The 17,677-nt window shown below is 40.4% G+C and overlaps 2 long non-coding RNA genes across 2 annotated transcripts in view; one reads left to right on the top strand and one right to left on the bottom strand.

The window, feature by feature from the left end:
• LOC110363074 (uncharacterized) overlaps positions 1 to 9,773 on the top strand; it is a 96,502-nt gene extending 86,729 nt beyond the window's left edge. The window contains exons 32-33 of the long non-coding RNA XR_010473360.1: positions 4,875 to 5,007; positions 9,646 to 9,773. This is a non-coding gene — a long non-coding RNA (uncharacterized LOC110363074). The remainder of the gene's footprint in view (positions 1 to 4,874; positions 5,008 to 9,645) is intronic.
• Positions 4,996 to 11,111, bottom strand: LOC110363078 (uncharacterized). The gene is made up of 3 exons (XR_002420937.2): positions 10,978 to 11,111; positions 9,484 to 9,804; positions 4,996 to 6,554 (listed from the first exon to the last, which is right to left on the bottom strand). It is a non-coding gene; the product is annotated as an uncharacterized LOC110363078 (long non-coding RNA).
• Between the last annotated feature and the right edge of the window lie 6,566 nt (positions 11,112 to 17,677).

Genomic DNA, 17,677 nt, shown 5'->3' with positions numbered 1-17,677 from the left:
CATTTGGGACTCTTTCTCCAATATGTGCCAGGTTGTCCTTCTCCTGGGATGCAGAGGACACATGCAAGGTCCCTGCTCCCCTGCCAAGACTGAAGCTGTGGCCCTTGCTCCCATCCTGCACCCACCAAAGATGGGGCTGGAAGAGTCACTATTGACAGTGACTTCTCCAAACCACAGGGAGAAGTCCAGCTGAGATGTCTATTAAACACAGTTCAAACAACATCATACCAGATATGTTATAAATATTTTAAAATGGCTCCTTAAAATTAGGGATTGCCTACTGAAGGCAGTCATTAGTGGAGGTTTCATTAGAGTAGCAGACTGTAACGAGTTATCAAGTTATGGACTAATTTAAATTATATCCATTAAAATATCCTTTTTACATAAAACAGGGGGCATCGGGGTTGTAAAATAGACTGGGGCTTAAAATGTAAGCTAATAAATATCTAATAAGCTACAGTGCATGTTTAAATTGATGTAACGCACAATATACTGAGTAAATATTGTACCGTGTAATTGAGGCAGTCCTTGGACAACCCTGGAAGAGGGTATAGGGTAATGTATGGAACATTTTATCAGGCATTTTCCAGGTCTTCACATGATGTGACCCCTCCTCAGTGTTGTTAATACTCTAAAAGCACTTTACTCAAATCCAGCCTCTACCTGAGCAGAGCATCTGACTTTGTTTCACCAACTAATTCATTAATGAGTCCTCCACGTGCCTTAGGTGGCTCATATCCATTATCCTCATTTAATAGTTTAGCCTAAGGATATATACAATATAAACAATCTTCCACAATGCTTAGATAGCATAGTTGTGTTTCTTTTTGTAGTACATGGAAATTATCTAAAAGCATTTGACCAAATTTTGAATCATATGGCATACATAGACCAGGTATAGAATCTGCCCACTTTTTTAAACAGAGGATATATTATCCCACCAGTGTGATATCTCCCACACAGACAGAAATTCATCCAACACGTGTTCAAGTAATTTTCTCTCTCTGACTTTTAGCTGGCCACGTAGACTTTTAAACTACCCTTGCTGCTTTAAATGTAGTTTTAAATTACACCTAATATTTGGTAGGTAATTCTTTAAAGCTGTTAGCACCTATTCACAGTGTAAGTAGGGGATTTTTCTTTTTCATGTGTGCCTTCTGGGATGTTAAAGGATCCAAGACTGGGGATGCAATCTCAATCCAGCACTGATCTTTGCAGTTTCCTGCAAGGGCGAAATGGGAAAAGTAAAATATTACTTTATTAAAAATTGCTCAAAACACATCTTCCTTGTTAAATATGCAGAGCTATTCAAAAATATTACCTTTCTGGGAACAGTAACAATACTCCAATTGCCTGAGTTACTATTTCCAGTACTTGGTTTACTGCTGAGGAAAAATTAAGACTTCAGGAGAACAAATTAATTCCTACATTTTCTGAGGATCAAAAAAAATGAACATCCCCTAACTGTGGAGGGGCAAGAGGCTTGTAGCATTTAATGTGATGATAGTAGTCGCTTGTGTTTGACCATGTAATTAAAAGAAACAGAGGATAAGGTTAGTAAACATACCACTTCAACAGTTAGAAAAGACTAATAGAAAACTAGTGTAATATGCAACTGGAGGGATCGTATTCTACTTAACCATGAAGATATTCCTGTAAGTCACCTGCATCAAGGCAGAGACTGAAAGCAATGTTCTTTACGTCATATATAGCATAACTTTGACAGTCACGCTTACAATATTTACAATATTATGGTGTTTTCTCTCACAAATTAAGCTAATTTAGAGCCACTCCTAGACAAAGTCCGTATATATTTGAATCTCTTCCCGGATGCTTTTGCAAACGACACTTTTTTAGATACAAATTATTCTCCAGTTCTCTCTACACACTGTATCTGCTAATGACAGTCCACCAAATACTTTGCTATTGGACACCCTCGTTATCTTGCTTTAATTTACAGGAAACAATCAGCGTCTGCCAAACAGATAGCATACAAAAGATGTCTTTAGCATTTATTGAATCTACATTCTTCCTCAGCTCCGAAGGACAGTCCCGTGCAGCAGGTATATCAGCACTAAGGCTCCTGGGGAAAAGTTGCTGCTGCGAGAGTACTCTACCCCTAAACCAACACCTCTGTGTTTCTGCTAAATGATTGAAGAATATCTTGTAAATCATTTACCTCTTCCCGCTTCTAGTTTTCAGCTGATAGTGTTTACTCCATTTCCAACATGATGGCAAAGTTAAATTTTCATTTTCCTGAAAAAAAAAGAGCGAAATACGGTGAGCCTTTTTGCTTGTTATCGCCTGATCTTTCCGGAATGAGCTGTTTCTCCATCCCATGCATCACAGATGTCCTGTCAGGGCTCATATACACTGAGTGAAGTATTTGCATCCCCGTGCCTGCTGATAGAGTGAGCATGTTTGTCTACAAAGTGCTTTTAAATGAACTAATACATGATTCATGTGGACTCCTTTGAGCAGAACACCAATCTGTCTGCAGTTTGCTGTAGGCTTGACAATAGAAACATTTCTCTAGGTGAGACAGGTACAACCATCATCTGGAAATTCAGGGGGTGAGTGGTACCTGTGTTTCAGCCCATCCGACCGTACGTTGGGTTCCTTTGCAGACCTAGAACACACCCTGTGTTGAAGGTTGTGTTTGAGATATTCTTCATACAGTCTCTCTTTGGATGCTTGTGACACAAGCTATGCACAGTCTGTATCTGCTCAGTCATGCTTGAGCAAGAGAGGATAGTGCGCTACCTTTATTATTTATACAGGGATACAATAAGATTCTTTGCAGTCAAAGAGAAAAAAAAAAAATATCCCAAGTATACTGTTTCCTATTGAACTAAATAGATTTTTAATCGAGTCTCTGCTCCTTTGGGTAATTGACTTAACAGTGTGGGCAAATTAATTTCAGATAAACTATAGCTGGGATTTTCCAAGGAGCATAAGGGTGCAAGGGAGTCAGCTCCAGTGCAGTGAGAGCAGGGCAAATATCTTAATTCCTTTGGTTTTCCAGGCAAATCACAACCCAAATGTTTAAACCGGGCACTGAATTTGGAAGCTTTTATGCAAGCAAAACTGCTGTTGAAGTCAGTCAAAACACTGATTCAGGAAAGACAGCAGAAACTGGTTCAAATAATTCCCAAGTGCTCGCAAACATGTTATACTTACATAACCTCCTCCCCACATTTAATAGCCTAATCTGAATGTCTCTCTTTGCAATGCACTATTGTTCAAGTCTTTTTGTGATATTTGGCATGAGTACCTCGTTTTGGATCTTATCTGGTTATAAAAGCCATTGAAACAAGTTTATTTTCCGGTGACCCAACCAGAACCCTAGTCTAGCAGTGAAAGACTGGTGAGTAAAATTAGCATTGCTCTGCAGTTTCAAAATATTGACTTCACTCTGGTCTAAAACAGATAGCGCTGTTTATATTACATTAAAGCTCTTTCCACAAAGTCCCTAGGAAAAGCAGGGAGCGTGGAGCACTGTGTAATTCTATTTAAGTCATAAAACAGGCAGAAAAAAAAATGTGCATCATGACTTGTAGCTAAACGGTTCTTGGGTGGTTGTTCCTTATGGGTTTTCCCAAATTCTGAGCCCTGGAGAGGTGAGGGAAGTGGTGTTGTCTTCTCCGGGCTGGCAGAAAGCAAAGGCCAGAGGAGGAGCCCGAGGGCTGTATTTCTAGACCCGTTGGCTTTTGTTTTGTTGAGACAGGCTACTTTATACATTTTCCTCCCCTCCAATGTCAAAAACCTATTAAATCCTAAATCTTTTACATAGGATACCGTACCTATACTAACATACAGAAGAAAATCTCCTTCCAATATGTTTTAAGGAAATGAAAAATACACAGTGTAAGAAGCTGTAACTGCTTTTCATTGCTGAAAAATTATGTTCTGCAGACTGAATACAATAAAAATACCATGACTATTAAAGAAAGTCTACTGTACAGAAAGCGCTTGCATTACATATTTGGTGCCTTAGTCATATAACTTCAGTAATTAAAGAGAAAATCAACTAAACAATAATTAAAAGGAAATTATTCCTCAGTTACCAGTTGCAACCATCGTGAAATCAAGAAGCATGACAAATAGAACTCTTTGTATTATTTACATGTTGTGAATGAAAGGATACGTATGCATCTATGTAATTTTTCTCCCCCAAATAAATCTTAATAAAAATATTTGTAGTGCTGTCCAATAGAAAGTATAATATTTTTCCTCTGTGCAGCTGTTTTCTGAGATGGAAAATTGAAAATATACTGGTCATATTTTCTCTGTTATTCTGTAACAAGATATATCCTGTTAACCTAGATGGTCTAATTGGCATATCCTCAGTTGTCATCCCAAAGTTTGAGTCCTGATTGGACACAGGTGGTGGAACGAGCATGGCTGAAACAGTGCTGAGCACTGGACGACACCATGGTCAGGAAGGTTTAGCTTGGATTTATGAAAATAAAAGTTAGAAACTTGAGATAAAGAGAATAAATGTAAAGAAAAAGATACACCTTTACACTTGAAAAGCAGCCAACATTGTTCTTTTTTTGCAGTCCACATAGAAACCTTTGACTAGAAAATTATTTGCAATAGCAAACAATAGACCTCACTAAGATGAATTTTCCAAGGCCAAGTCAAAGTCTGTGTGCTTTTTCCAGGCTTCTCCAGAAATAAGGATGAAAGTCGGAGTAGACGAGGGAAACCACTTTTCTCTTTGCTGGTCTCCTCTTCCTTGGTTGGTTATTTGTCTGGTTTTATCCCCTCAGATGTGGGACCAACCTTTTAGCAGAGCTTTATGCCAACTCTAATATTTTTTTTAGTTTTTCCCAAAGAGTTATATTAATATGATATTTAATATTTTCTAGAAATTGTCGTGTAGAAGAAGGGGGTGGTGACCCAGAAAAACTCTTGACTACTAAACGGAATTTAGGACACGATAATAAAATTTTAGAACAAATATTAAACACATGGTTTAGCTGGTTTTCCTTCCTTTTCTTGGTAAGTAATATAAAATTAATCACTATTTTTAAAGAGCTGCCCTCAAAACTTTGAACTCTACTTGGCTGTCAACTATTCTGCAGTGACAGACTCTTATTAGCTCTTCTTACTGTTTTAGTCTATTAATTTTTTTCTCACTCCTCCTCAAATGCTGCACTGGACCTTTGCTGTTGTTCTGGAGGTCAGTCCCATCTCCTTGTCTTGGTGAAAGGGGTTGCTGAATAAATGTAGAGGATACCTGAAGCTGGTGAGAAACGAGACACGTCACTGAGGGTAAATTGAGGCCCTTCAAAAAATGCCTGGAGGGGAAACGAGTTCCTTTCTGCTCCCACTTAACACTGCCTTTATTTCAGAACAAGCTTGTTGAAATTAAGGGAGTTATCCTGGCTTAACACCAATGTAATTGGGAGCAGAATCTGGCCCTGTATTCTTGGCATGACTACTTTTTTGGCAGATTTGGCCACTAATGCTCTCAATGGGTTTTGAGCTTACATTTAATGACATTACATTTATTTTAATATTTTTTAAATAGCTAGTGTAAATTGATTCCACCAAAAAAAAAATCCCTTTACCTACCAGTGTTCATTTGTATTTCAAATGGCCCATTACATTTTCACTAACAATCATTAGAGCTGTGTGAGCTTATTGAGGCTCGGTCTTGGACTGAAACTGTAAAAACTGCCAGCTCTGGATTATTTCGCAAAGCTGAAAATAACACTCAAAAAGAGATTTTTTTCATTATAGTACATGACTACATAACCTGAAATACAGATAAGCCATGGTGAAGACTTATGATGTATTTTTTTTTAGGTCGTTCAGTGGAAAGTTTGGGCATAGCTTGGATCAACTCTGATAATCTGATCAATACATTAATACTAATTCTTCCCGATTTAGCCAGAGCCACTCACTGCAATTTCAATTTCTAGTCAAAGAAGCCTGACAAGAAGTTGGTTCAAAACTTTGAGAAGCAAAAAAGCTGGTAACCTAGATGTATCTGGAAGGCTGGTTTGAGATGGCTAAACATGAAGTCATATACTAAGGTACAGCTATATAAGGCTGATTAATTTAGTTCAGGTGGAACCTGGTGGTCTCCGAACTAGCAGAAGTGTAGTGAATAAACACTTAAAGATACAAAGAAAGTTTTTTGCCTCATGCTGTCAGTTGATTTAATTCTGCCAAGCCCCACCAATGCCTCTTGTCTTCCTTACTTATGTGCACATTTACAGGTTCTCTAACCAACTTTCTGCTCTGCTTGCCTGCCTTCCCTTCATACTCTGTAACGTAGGACAAAGAGAGCACAACAGTGTGACTTATTTTGTTTTTTTCCCAAAGAATACTCTCAGTTCTCTTTGCATTAAACTGCTCCATATACCTCTACTTCTTGGCCAATTCAGGTTGTTTGGAGTTGTATCATTCTTATGTATATTTTCTTCTCGCGAGCCTCTTCCCACGCAGGTCCCATCCTTTTACATGACTCCTTCCAGGTCATCGATATTTGGAGTGAATAGTGCTGTCCTGACATTGATCTTGTTGTGCTCCAGTAGTCACTAAGAACAAACAATATTAGGTTATAGCATTGATTTCATGGATTTCAATTTTTTCCCAATCATGTTCTTGTTAATAAGCACCTTGTGAAATACATCATGTCAAACACTCATCTCTTCAGTTTCATGACGAAACAATTCTGACACAAACAACTGCCTTCATACTGGGAAAATTCATCCTCCCCAGCGCCAAGGAGCTTGCAGCACTTAATTCAGAGCCATACACTCTGGGGAAACTTAAGTCCAGCCTATAGCATCCAGTACAGTATTTCAAATTATCATAATTTGCGAGCAACTGGACAAGCCGGCTACTGAAAATGAGTATCACGATCTAATAAAAACCTAATAAAACTTTTAAAGTCGCTCTCATGGTCTCGGGGGAGTGTTATGCAAGTCCTGCCATGGCGGCAGGAGCCCATCTCCTTCCAGTTAATCTGCCGTGAAAGCAAAGTGCAGGCAGAGCTGGGCTTGCCTAAATGGCTTTTCATGTCCTCATTGGAGAGCGCTTATTTTTTGGATGAACTCCGGCCTCTTTTGGTTGGCGCGGAAGTCACTAATAATACTTTTCAAGGTCCTCGTACTGTGGTTTGATGAGAGACGAGATAATGTGGCCATGAGGCTTAGGATGTATAAACACACATGTAATTTCATTAAGTGCTCTTCCTAATTATTTTATATATTAATGCACTGCTGTCACCGCTTGCCAGATAATCTTTTGTACGGAGCACAGAGTGAAAAAGACATCAGAGCAAATTTTGCTGCTTCCTCCAATGCACAGTTCAGAGGATCCATTTTCACAAGGCAGCAGGACCCCTACATAAAAGTATAATAGAATAGAAAGTACAATAAAGCAGAATGGCAAGCAAATATCCGCACTGTTGATACAGGTGATTTTTGTAAAATCACTGCTTAGAAAAAATGGTACATTTTTGTAAAAATCACTGCTTAGAAAAATGGCACATTTCAAAATATAGTGGTTACACTACGTACGAGGTTCACGCAAGTTTACTTGAAAAGCTGCTCAGCCCAGTCTTGGTGCCGCTTAACACAGAAGCAAGACCAACTGCTTACAAAAGTGGCCACAACTTTATATTTCCTAAAAATCAAAGTTAGCATTCCTACTCATAGTAGTGTTTTCTTGCAAGATTTCACTACTTTTGGGTACAAGATATATTTTAACATTTCTTACTCCTCTTAATTTGGTCATCACTGAAACGTGCCACCTGGACCCAACCCACACAGTCCAAACTATGGAGGTGAGCAGTGGTTGTGCGGACACACAGATTTCTCTGCATAAGCAACACAACAGAGCTGGGTGTAACGACGCTTGTCTTAATCTTACGTAAATTTGGAGTTCCTGCATTTAAGTCAACAGAACTATAGTGTGTACAGACAAAATATGGACATCTGACTCTTCCTTCCTCTAAGTTTATGAGATCCTATGAAAAGCTAGGGTCCTAAACTGTGAAATCAGGACTGATTACAGGGGAAAAAATGCAGAGAGAAATACCTTCATTATTCCTTCTCAACCTTCATAATACTGAGCAAAATATTTTAAGAAATATTTTAGCAACATGATGGATGTAAACCATTTAAAAGTTTTATTGAGCTTTACTCTAGTGCAATTCTTAAAAATACTATAGAAATTATATCAAGAGTTTCAGTAAGGTTCCATGCAGTATTATGAGTAAATGTAAAATTGATTTCATATTGGCAATAGATGCTAGGTAGATTTTGCATTTTGGGTACAGCAATCAAATTACATTTATTGCTATTTTGTCTCTTTTTAAAAAAAAATAAAAAAAAAAAAAATCAGTGCTTCAGCTCAGGTAATAATTGTACAGTCTGTTATAATGATCCCAGGAGGTGCTTAGCAGTACTGCAATTCTAAGTTTTTACACTTTTATTTTTCATTTGAAGAAAAACGTGTCACAATAAAAGTGATGCATTAACAGAACATCACTTTTTTTTTTTATTATGCATATTTAGATTATTTCCATGAAATTGCTTATCAAATCCCACAGGCTTTTAAAGATAACTGAACAGTTACCCATTTGTGTTAACTCTGGGATATTGTGCAAGAATTTGTGATGGGACAATGAGAAGATAAAGCTCTCTGAGAATAATCAGTGTCTCGTGGGTTATTCAAGACAACTGGATTGTCACAACAGGAGTCAGATTCTCTGAGGGTCAAAATTCCTCATTAGTTTGTCTAACCATATTTCTAGGTGTTTAAGTATCTGAAGAAGTCTGATTCTGAGGTTTTTTAGTACTGCTGTATTTCAGCAAACTCACTGTAGCTGTACCCATTATTTTAGATGTACGAAGGCTTGATTTCACACACTACTTACATTTTTATTCCTAGACACATTACACAGTAAATCACACAAGATAATTCAGGACACTCTAACTACCTTTTCTCTAACCAAACAGCTAGGCTTTTCCAGTTTTTGCCAAGCAGCCACATGGGTGGGTTCATGTTTCTACCATCACTGGCTCATCACTCCATTCATAGTGTCATGCCCATGGTGGCTCTCCAGAGAAAAACAGCAGTAGGAAACATCATGTGTGGGCCCTTCAAACGCATTTATAGAATAACAATAGTTTGCTTTGAAGGGACCTTCCCAGCTCCTCAGTGCCCCGCTTGCCACGAGCAGGGACATCTTCACCAGCTCAGGTTGCTCAGAGCCCCATCCAGCCTGGCGTGGGATGTCTCCAGGGATGGTTCATCCACCACCTCTCTGGCCAACCTGGGCCAGGCTCTCACCACCCTCAGGGCCAACAATCCCTTCATCATGTCCATCCTGGATCTCCCTCCTTTAGTTTAAAACCATCACCCCTTGTCCTTTCACAACAGGCCCTGCTAAAAAGTCTGTCCCCATCTTTCTTATGGGCCCCTTCTAAGTATGAAAAAGCCAAGATAAAGTCTCACCTTGAGTGACCCATTACTGTGCCGTTGATCGAGGCCACAGAAAACCATCTGCCTGGTGGATAAATGAACCCAGGCTGGTATGGTACACTGAGAATTAGGCCGTAGGGTGGTGTTGCCATCCCTAAAATTCAGCTTGCCATTGACTCCTATTCCTTCTGTCAGGTTGTTCCCAAGGACAGTGCACGTTGAGGTGGCCATGAAGACTGGGATGAAGATGAGCAGCGAAGCGGTGGCTCATGCCGGTCACAGCACATTGGGCAATGTTCAAGGCTGTCAGATTGGCTGTGCCCAGCGCTTCCAGGATGAGCAAGCAGGATGCATCTACAAGCCCACATTAAAGATTTAGAGGAAGGCATGCTGCCGTTCATCTGCTGTCATGGTCATAGCACCAACTTTGAACACGCTTTGCCCCAAGACTCTCTCGCGGCACTGGACTGTGTCAGCGAGTGGTGCCAGCTGAACTCATGCAGTAAAGAAGAGTGATTATACATCCTGTATGTAATCACAGAACATATGTTAGAGTGGCACATGAAATCTGGGCACACTTTACCCATGTAGTAAAGACCAGGAAAATTATGAACAAGCTACAGAAGGAAAACAACTTGCCAAAATTTCCCAAACCAAGCAGGAGGTTCCAGCGAGCTGGAACTCCACACAGTATATTCTTGAGGGGGTTTTGGAACAGAAACCTGGATATGTCTATAGCATGTTGGCACTGCTCATGATATAAAGAGCAGATGTCCTCACCTCCACCCACATGATTATGGCTGCCAGTTTTTCTAATATCTTCTGCCTGATGAACTGTCCAGTTGCAAGAATTTAGGCAGAAAAACATAAATGGCATTTCTGAACTAGGGATGTTTTAGTAGATGCTAACCTCACAGAACTGTGCAATAAGGCAACACTGGTCAAGGGAAAAAGACAAAGCAGACCAAGGTAAGCCAAGCCATGATTTTTCTTGAGGAGGAAATTTAGAGAAATGCATTTTTAAAAAGGAAATTTCTGAAAGCTCATAATTGTTCAAATTTATTAAGGAGGTCAAAGAATAAGAGGAGAGATACCTGCTCTGAGATAAGATAAAAAAAACATCTTGAAAAGTATTAGGAGTAAAGAGAATTACAGTACAAGTTGTTTCTTAGATAGCAATAGTAGAACAACAGTCAACAAGGCAGGAAAGATTCTATTGTTGAATAAATTTTCTTGGTTTATAGTGCAGAAAGAATTCAATCCTAGTACTCCTGTCATAGGATGGTGGTCAAAATTTCCACATCAATAACATATCAGGGCAACAAGAAACAATAGCTACTAACTTTAGCTCCAGGAAAAACCCTGATATGGAAACCAAACTAGTCAATTAACAAAGCACTGATGGGGGAAGACCCATAGCTGCCGGTTGGTGTGGTTAGTCCCTGCTCTGTGACCTGGTAATCAGCACATGGTTATGAAACCAGTCACTTAACAAGCCCCAAATTATCCACCGGAATCAGGACTTACCATCATTTCAGGTTTTTTGGCACAGCTCAGTTTATTGTGTGCATTCACAACCTGGAAAAAAGGCACAAAATTATCAATTATGTGTGAGAATGGCAGACAGAGGAGGACAGAGCATTGGAAGCAATAACTGAAGGACAATGCAAATATCAGGGTGGAAAAGAATCTTCCCCTGGGCTCACAACACAGCACCTGAAAGGAGAAGCAGTGGGACACCAGATGGGGTGGTTATATGGACCTCGTTATCTTACTTCGTTAGTGGGTACACCTGGCTGTTTAGGGATGGCAGAGGCTGCTGACCACAAAAGCTGCAATTCAGTAGAAGAGGTTTCTGAGGGAAAACGAGGCTAATGATTAATGAACATATAGCCTATAGGAGAAGATTTCATGGTTCAGTTTATTTAGCTTATCAAAGGGAAGGTTAAGAATGACTTGACCATGGCCTATACACACCCACATGATGAAGTGAACTTTAATAATGGGTACTTTCATCTATCAGACAAAGATATAACAAGGTCAGTGGCTGGAAATAAATTCAGAAGAGTAATTAAGGTATTCGTTTTTTAATGTTGAGAGTGATGAACTGACACAAGAGCGTACTAGGAAGCAGAGTGAGTTCTGTAATTTTAAATTATATTTAAGAGGTGTTGTTTTTCTCAAAAAACCATTTTTATAATTCAGGCTGCTTGGGGAAATTCAATGCTGAGGCCAAACTGTCCTATCACAGTCAGTCCTTCTGGCTTTGCAATTCATAAATCTGTTAGTGTGAGAAAGGACACTCTGCCAGTACACTAATGTTCACAGCTCATGCTGAAAAACCAGTAACAGATATTATTTGTTACCAAAGCGTATTTATAAACACAAAATAAGTCTGCACCCTGGCAGACGTGCTGGCAGGAAGCTCGGTGTTAGCGCTGCTTCGTCTTCCCTGTAGACACTGAGGCTGGAAGTTTGGGCAGCCAAAAAAGAATCTTCCCTGTGTTCCCTCTGCGTGCAAAACTCTCAAACTCCCAACATCTTGGTGGGGGGAAATACAAATTGTTTGCTACAGACCACAAAAAATGCCCTTCAGTGCATCAAGCAGCTGTCAAACAGGACAGGTAGGTGGGTTTTGTGCCTCTGATGGCACAGGGATTTTTTAGGAAAGAAGGGCGAGCTCATGTCCGTGTTGCATGTGGTCCAGCTGCTGGGATGTTGCGTTGGCTGGGGAGACAAGTGTCCCCTGGGGAGGGTGGGTGAAGTGGCCGAGATGGTGGGAAGAAGAAGGTGGCTGAAATATCGTCACCTTGTCCCAGATGAGAACAGGAGACGTAGACAAGCACATCTCTCGCCTTCCAAGTGAACCTCTGCACAGGCTACTTTGGGGCAGACAAAATAGCAGCCCTGCATGGCCCCTTCTCAACGTGTGACATTAGTCTGGTAATGTCCCTTCACTTTATTGGCTTAGCTTAAGTAAACTTTAGTTATCACTTTCTTTCCAATTGAAGATTTATTTTTACTACAGGAATAAATAAAATGATGGGGACACTGGGAGCAAATGGAAATGGCAATGGGAAAGTTCCTCCTCAGTTAAATTTCTTTGGTTAAATTTTGTGTTCTGAAAAAAAGAAATCAAGCTGGGGGTTGGTTCTAGTTTGCAGCCACTGGATTTCCAATAAACTAGATCTCATTATATTACACAAAAGAGAGATGTGGACAGAAAGTTGCCATGAAAATAAAGGCTCCTATTAAATCAAATAATTAAGATCATGTGAGAATGTGATTTCTAAAAGCACAGTTATACAGGAAAGCAGTCTGCAACTTCTCTGTCGGGTTTATCAAGGCACTCTAGTTCTCTCACAGCCTATAACCTATGTAAATGGCACCAATAAAAATATTCCAATTTCCATCTATATTTTGATTACCTTACAGTGAGTACAGAATATAATAAACTCCCAGTTCTATAATGAATTCAAATAAACAAACAACTACCCTAATCCCCAAGCAGGCCTTCCTTAAACGAAATTGAGAATAATTTGGGGATATAAACTCTCTTTGTGTTATCTGGAAATGCATGTTACATTAGCGTCGTTTGGTTTTGCTGGTATTATGTGTATGATATTGGTTCCCGGTGAACAGCTTAAAACAACAGTCAGTTGGTAAGTAAGGGAGCTCGAGGTTTTGTTTTTTTTTTTTTCTGTACAAAGGAAGGAAGTCATTTGCATTTTTATCCCATTAATTTATTCCCTTAAAATAGGTAAAAAGGAAATAGTTTCCTAGTCAAAATGTTTTTGCCCGGTGGAGTTCTGGTAATAAAGAGTAAAAAATGCAGGAGATAATTGTGAACACTTTGCAGAAGTGCCCCTGTCGGGGATATCGCCCGGGGGACCGGGCTGGGGGCTCCGGGCTGCTCTTCATCTCACAAACAACAGGAGCTGGAGGTACCTTCTGCACATGTGTCCTCAGCAGCCTTTATACAGTACCCCGTGTTTAAGAGGACTAATCACAGCCTAGGAGGGTCTATTTACCTTGCATTAGCCTCCAAAAGCCTGTAGAGGGAGATTTCTTATTACTCTTTAAAGTAAGTGAAGCGGGAGAAGGATTGTAATGATCATGGGTATTATTTCTTGCTGGAGGTTTCCCTTCTTTAAAGACTCCAGCTTTTAAATTAGATTAAGCTACCAGATGCTACTTCAATATTAAATCTAAATAGATGTTTTTTATACATCTAATACTTAATATAAAGGTATAATATTAAGTTCTCATCTAAATTAGTAGATGTAATTGTTTAGGCGTGAGGTCCTTGTGATGATTTCCAAGTCTTTGTATCTTGCAGGGCAGGAGACCTGGTCTGTCCCCAGGCTGGCCCGAAGCAGCAGCTGGTCCTTGGGCACCAGCATCGTGGTCCTTGAGTCGCAGATGCTGCTGAATTTCAGCCCTTTGGAGGGAGCAGGAGGGAGGCGAAGGGCAGGATTTCCCTGGGGGTGCAGCCTCTTGTGCCACCCAGGTGGTTTTGGTGACGTCCCCAGGTGGGTGCTGGCACCGCACACCTCCCATGGGGCTCAATCTGCCGGACGCCAACCGAGCGTTTCAGAGAATTTCAAAAGGAAAATAGTAAAATTCAACATTTGGCATATGTCTGCAGGAGTACCAGCCCAGGGAGAAGCCAGGGCTTTTCCTCCTGTTCAAAACTCTGCTTTTATCTCTGTCACTTACAGAAATACCCTGTGTTCTCCGAGGCACTTGTTAGTGTAGCTTAACTTAACAAAGGAGGTGATGTTATAGCATATTACAGTCAGTTTTGGTTTAAAGTGATACCTAGTAGTAGAGATTGAGTATTTTTCCTTGGAAACCTGAGAAGAAAAGCACCACAGATCAGCACACTTTTTATATATGAACTGTATGGATCTAACCTATCGTACCAATATTTTTTTTTTCTACATGTGCCCAAAAGCCCTGAGTTAGTAGACACTCATGTACAAGTTAAACTTCACGTGTATGACTAGTCCCTGCATAGCAATTGCATTAGAAACCCTATTGTTAGGGGAAATCGGGAGCTAGAAACCCCAAACAGCCTTTTCGCGTGTTTATCCTTTACACAGTCACTGTCTCAGGTATTTGAGTACTGAGGGGGAGAGACTGGAAATACAACAGAATCTCTAAGAAATTTGCAATTTATGTTTTTTTTTAAGCAGTGAGGAGCAGCTTAGTTACACTGTGTCTGCTTGATGGAACAAGAAACCAAACAGTCTAAGTGGAAAGGCAAACAATTGCCATGCTCATGAGAACTTCCAAAATAAGCCCTTTCTAAGCAAGAAATTCTGCCTTTTAACCCACTGGTGGCTGCAGCCTAAACTTCTGAATTCAGGAAATCCCAAGTTTTTCCACTTGACGGGAAAAAATATCCAGAGCCTTTAAAAATGTGACTCTGCACAGTACAATGGGCTGCTGAATTGTTTAGATTTAAATACTGTTTACGAGGGCTTTTTTGTGTTAGAGAGATGCTCAATACCTGGTGCTCGGTGCCACCTCGGTGACACAGGCTGCTGGAAAGCACAGAGAACCCCGAGGCAAATGCTGGGACCTGAGCATTGTGGTGACACTGGATGAGTTTTTGTAGCTCTCAATATATGACAAATGGGTGTTTAAAGGTATTTGTGGGTGTTGGGGCACACTGGTAAACTGTCTTGGGGAAAGGAATCCTCCGGCATGCTGAAGGTGAGTTAGAGCAGGCTCTGGGTTAAGGAGCTGGTAAATAATGAGCTGTGTGGGTACAGCAACCGGTGCAATCCTCCACTGCAGCATCTCATCGTAGAGCTAGAAGACATTGAGGTAGGACCAATCCATCACACAGCTAGAAGACTTTGTGGTAGGACCGAGCCATCATACAGATACAAGATTTTGTGGTAGGACTGACCATGCCAGAGCTGAGTGCTCGCACTGGGAGTGAGGACACATGGAGAGGAGTGGGGCAGCTTGTACCTCGCTCCATGGTGAATCCCAAATGGATTCAGTGATTCTTCAGGGAACTGCTGGAACACCCAGGAGATTTCATTTTGCATGGCATTCGTGCGCGGTTAGTTCTTATGATCGTAACAAACCCTGGAGCTGTTTTGCCCTGTTCCGAGCACACACCATGCTCCTCAGGACTCATCTCACAGACGAAGCAGCAGAATCCCATGGAGCCATTAGCGTGCTGCATCGACAGCCAGTGCATTGACCAAGTGGCTTCATCATCCCCATCACAAGCTATTACTAAAAATTCTTTAAGCAGGCCTCTGTACAATAGAGTACACTGTCAATTACAGGGCTGTTCCTCTGCATGCCAGCACGTCAAATAGCCATTGCCTGAGTTCAATAACCCTCTCTAATTAAGTATTTACTAGATTCCACTATTAAGCCACTATTAAGCATTTCAAAAACCTTTATTTATTATGTATTAATCAATAGTCCTTTCAGACTATTGGGTAAGCAAATGAAGTTATTACGGGTACTTTCGTTTTAATACTTTTAATACTGCTGAAACATAGGAAATTTACTCAAAGAAATACAGGTGATATTTACAGTCCTGCATATCCAAGTAAGAAACGCAGGCTGGGAACTAAAGGTATGCATCCCCACCCAACGTTAATGCACACATACCAGCTTATTCCTCTTTCCTCATCCTCCCTTTCTCATGGCGACAGAAACAAGGGGCAGCTCCCACTTCTGACACTCAGAATGAAGTTGGGATTCCACTCCTTCTATGAGCTCGAATCCTCTTTCCCAATTTATCTTCCAGCCCAGTGCAGATCTGGGTGAATAATAATTTCATCTACATGAACATCACTTTGTTTGCCATTAATTTGATAAAGATTTCGCCACCATGGCAATATGTGAATATGTTTACATAAGGAAACAGCAGTGAATCCAGCAGCCTAATCGGAATCCACAAAGGAACTCTGAAGTGCTTACAATCCTCTGCTCCCTTTTGGATTTCTCCCAATACCTTCACTTAATGATCACAACTCGAAAATGCTCGCATTGAACCAAATGTCTTAGACTAATTATGTGTTAGTATCTGATAACATTTTGCCACAAAAATGTTTGTTTGAATGTATCTTATCAAAGTAATGTTTGTGCCCAGGATTAGCCACTGCTTGGCTAAAGATTTATGTAATCAGCTTATTTTAAGATTAATTCATGAAAAAAAATACAAATACCTATTACCACTTAATTTGTATAATAGATATTTACTATATTTTAACAGTGCAATTAAAAATTAATATGGACTGTAAAACCATAAGGTCATGTAAACACTCCACTATTTATTTGGTACTTCACTTATCTTTTATCCCAAGATGTGATTATGCAGCCCAGACCTTTCGGGTTTGCAGAATAGAGAAAGGTCACAAGTGGAATGAGATGAATACTCTCAACTCACTCCTGAGCAGACATGTACACAGCAACGCACTGTCCCCGCTCATTCATCACTCTCCGGCTTGAGAGGTGGCAGAGGTTTCGGAGCCTGGAGGTGGATTGATGGAGCCCAAGAGGTGACTTGTCCCTCGGGTGGGAAGCTAAAGCTACTGAAAGAGCAGTCGGATAAAACTCTCTGTTGCCCCAGTCCTTTCTTTAGTTCAGGCTCTGCTTTGTGAGCACACGGTGCTTTTTATGTGTTTGATCGTCGGGGTTTGGCCTTGACTATGGGGTTGAAATGTCGGCAGCTTCAAAGCCTGCTGAATTAGTTTTCTCTATGCACATTTGAGCTTTCCAAAAATTTCTATTCAGATTATATTCTTAATTAGCTCTTCTTTTTCTTGCACATTTGTTTCTCTGTCCGCCTGTGTTTGGGCTTGCAGGATGTTTCAGCAACCTGATGTTTTCTTGTGGATTTTGGAAAACAGACCTTGCTGCAAGATGCCTTCCCAATGTCCCTCTTCAAAGAAATTACCACTGCAATGTGAATGTCCCAGGGGGTCACCCTTTGAGGGAAGGGTTGGAAAGTCTTCTCTCTTCTGTTTGCTCCAGTTTCAATTCCCACTAAAGTCGATGGTAAAATTATTACTGGGACCCTATCAGCATCCAGAATCTGATACCCATCCAAAGAGCTGTACCCTTCAGGACTGCAAAACTAGCCTCAAAATCTCCTAGGAATAAACATATTAGACTGATTTTTGGTAGCTTTGGCATGCTTATGCACTAAAAATAGCAAAAGACTAATTTTTCTTTTGATATTTTGGCA

This window comes from Columba livia, chromosome 6 (assembly GCF_036013475.1).
Source record: "Columba livia isolate bColLiv1 breed racing homer chromosome 6, bColLiv1.pat.W.v2, whole genome shotgun sequence".
Lineage (NCBI taxonomy): Eukaryota > Metazoa > Chordata > Aves > Columbiformes > Columbidae > Columba > Columba livia.
The sequence above is the reverse complement of the archived record's forward strand: the minus strand, read 5'-3'. Positions and strand labels throughout refer to the sequence as shown.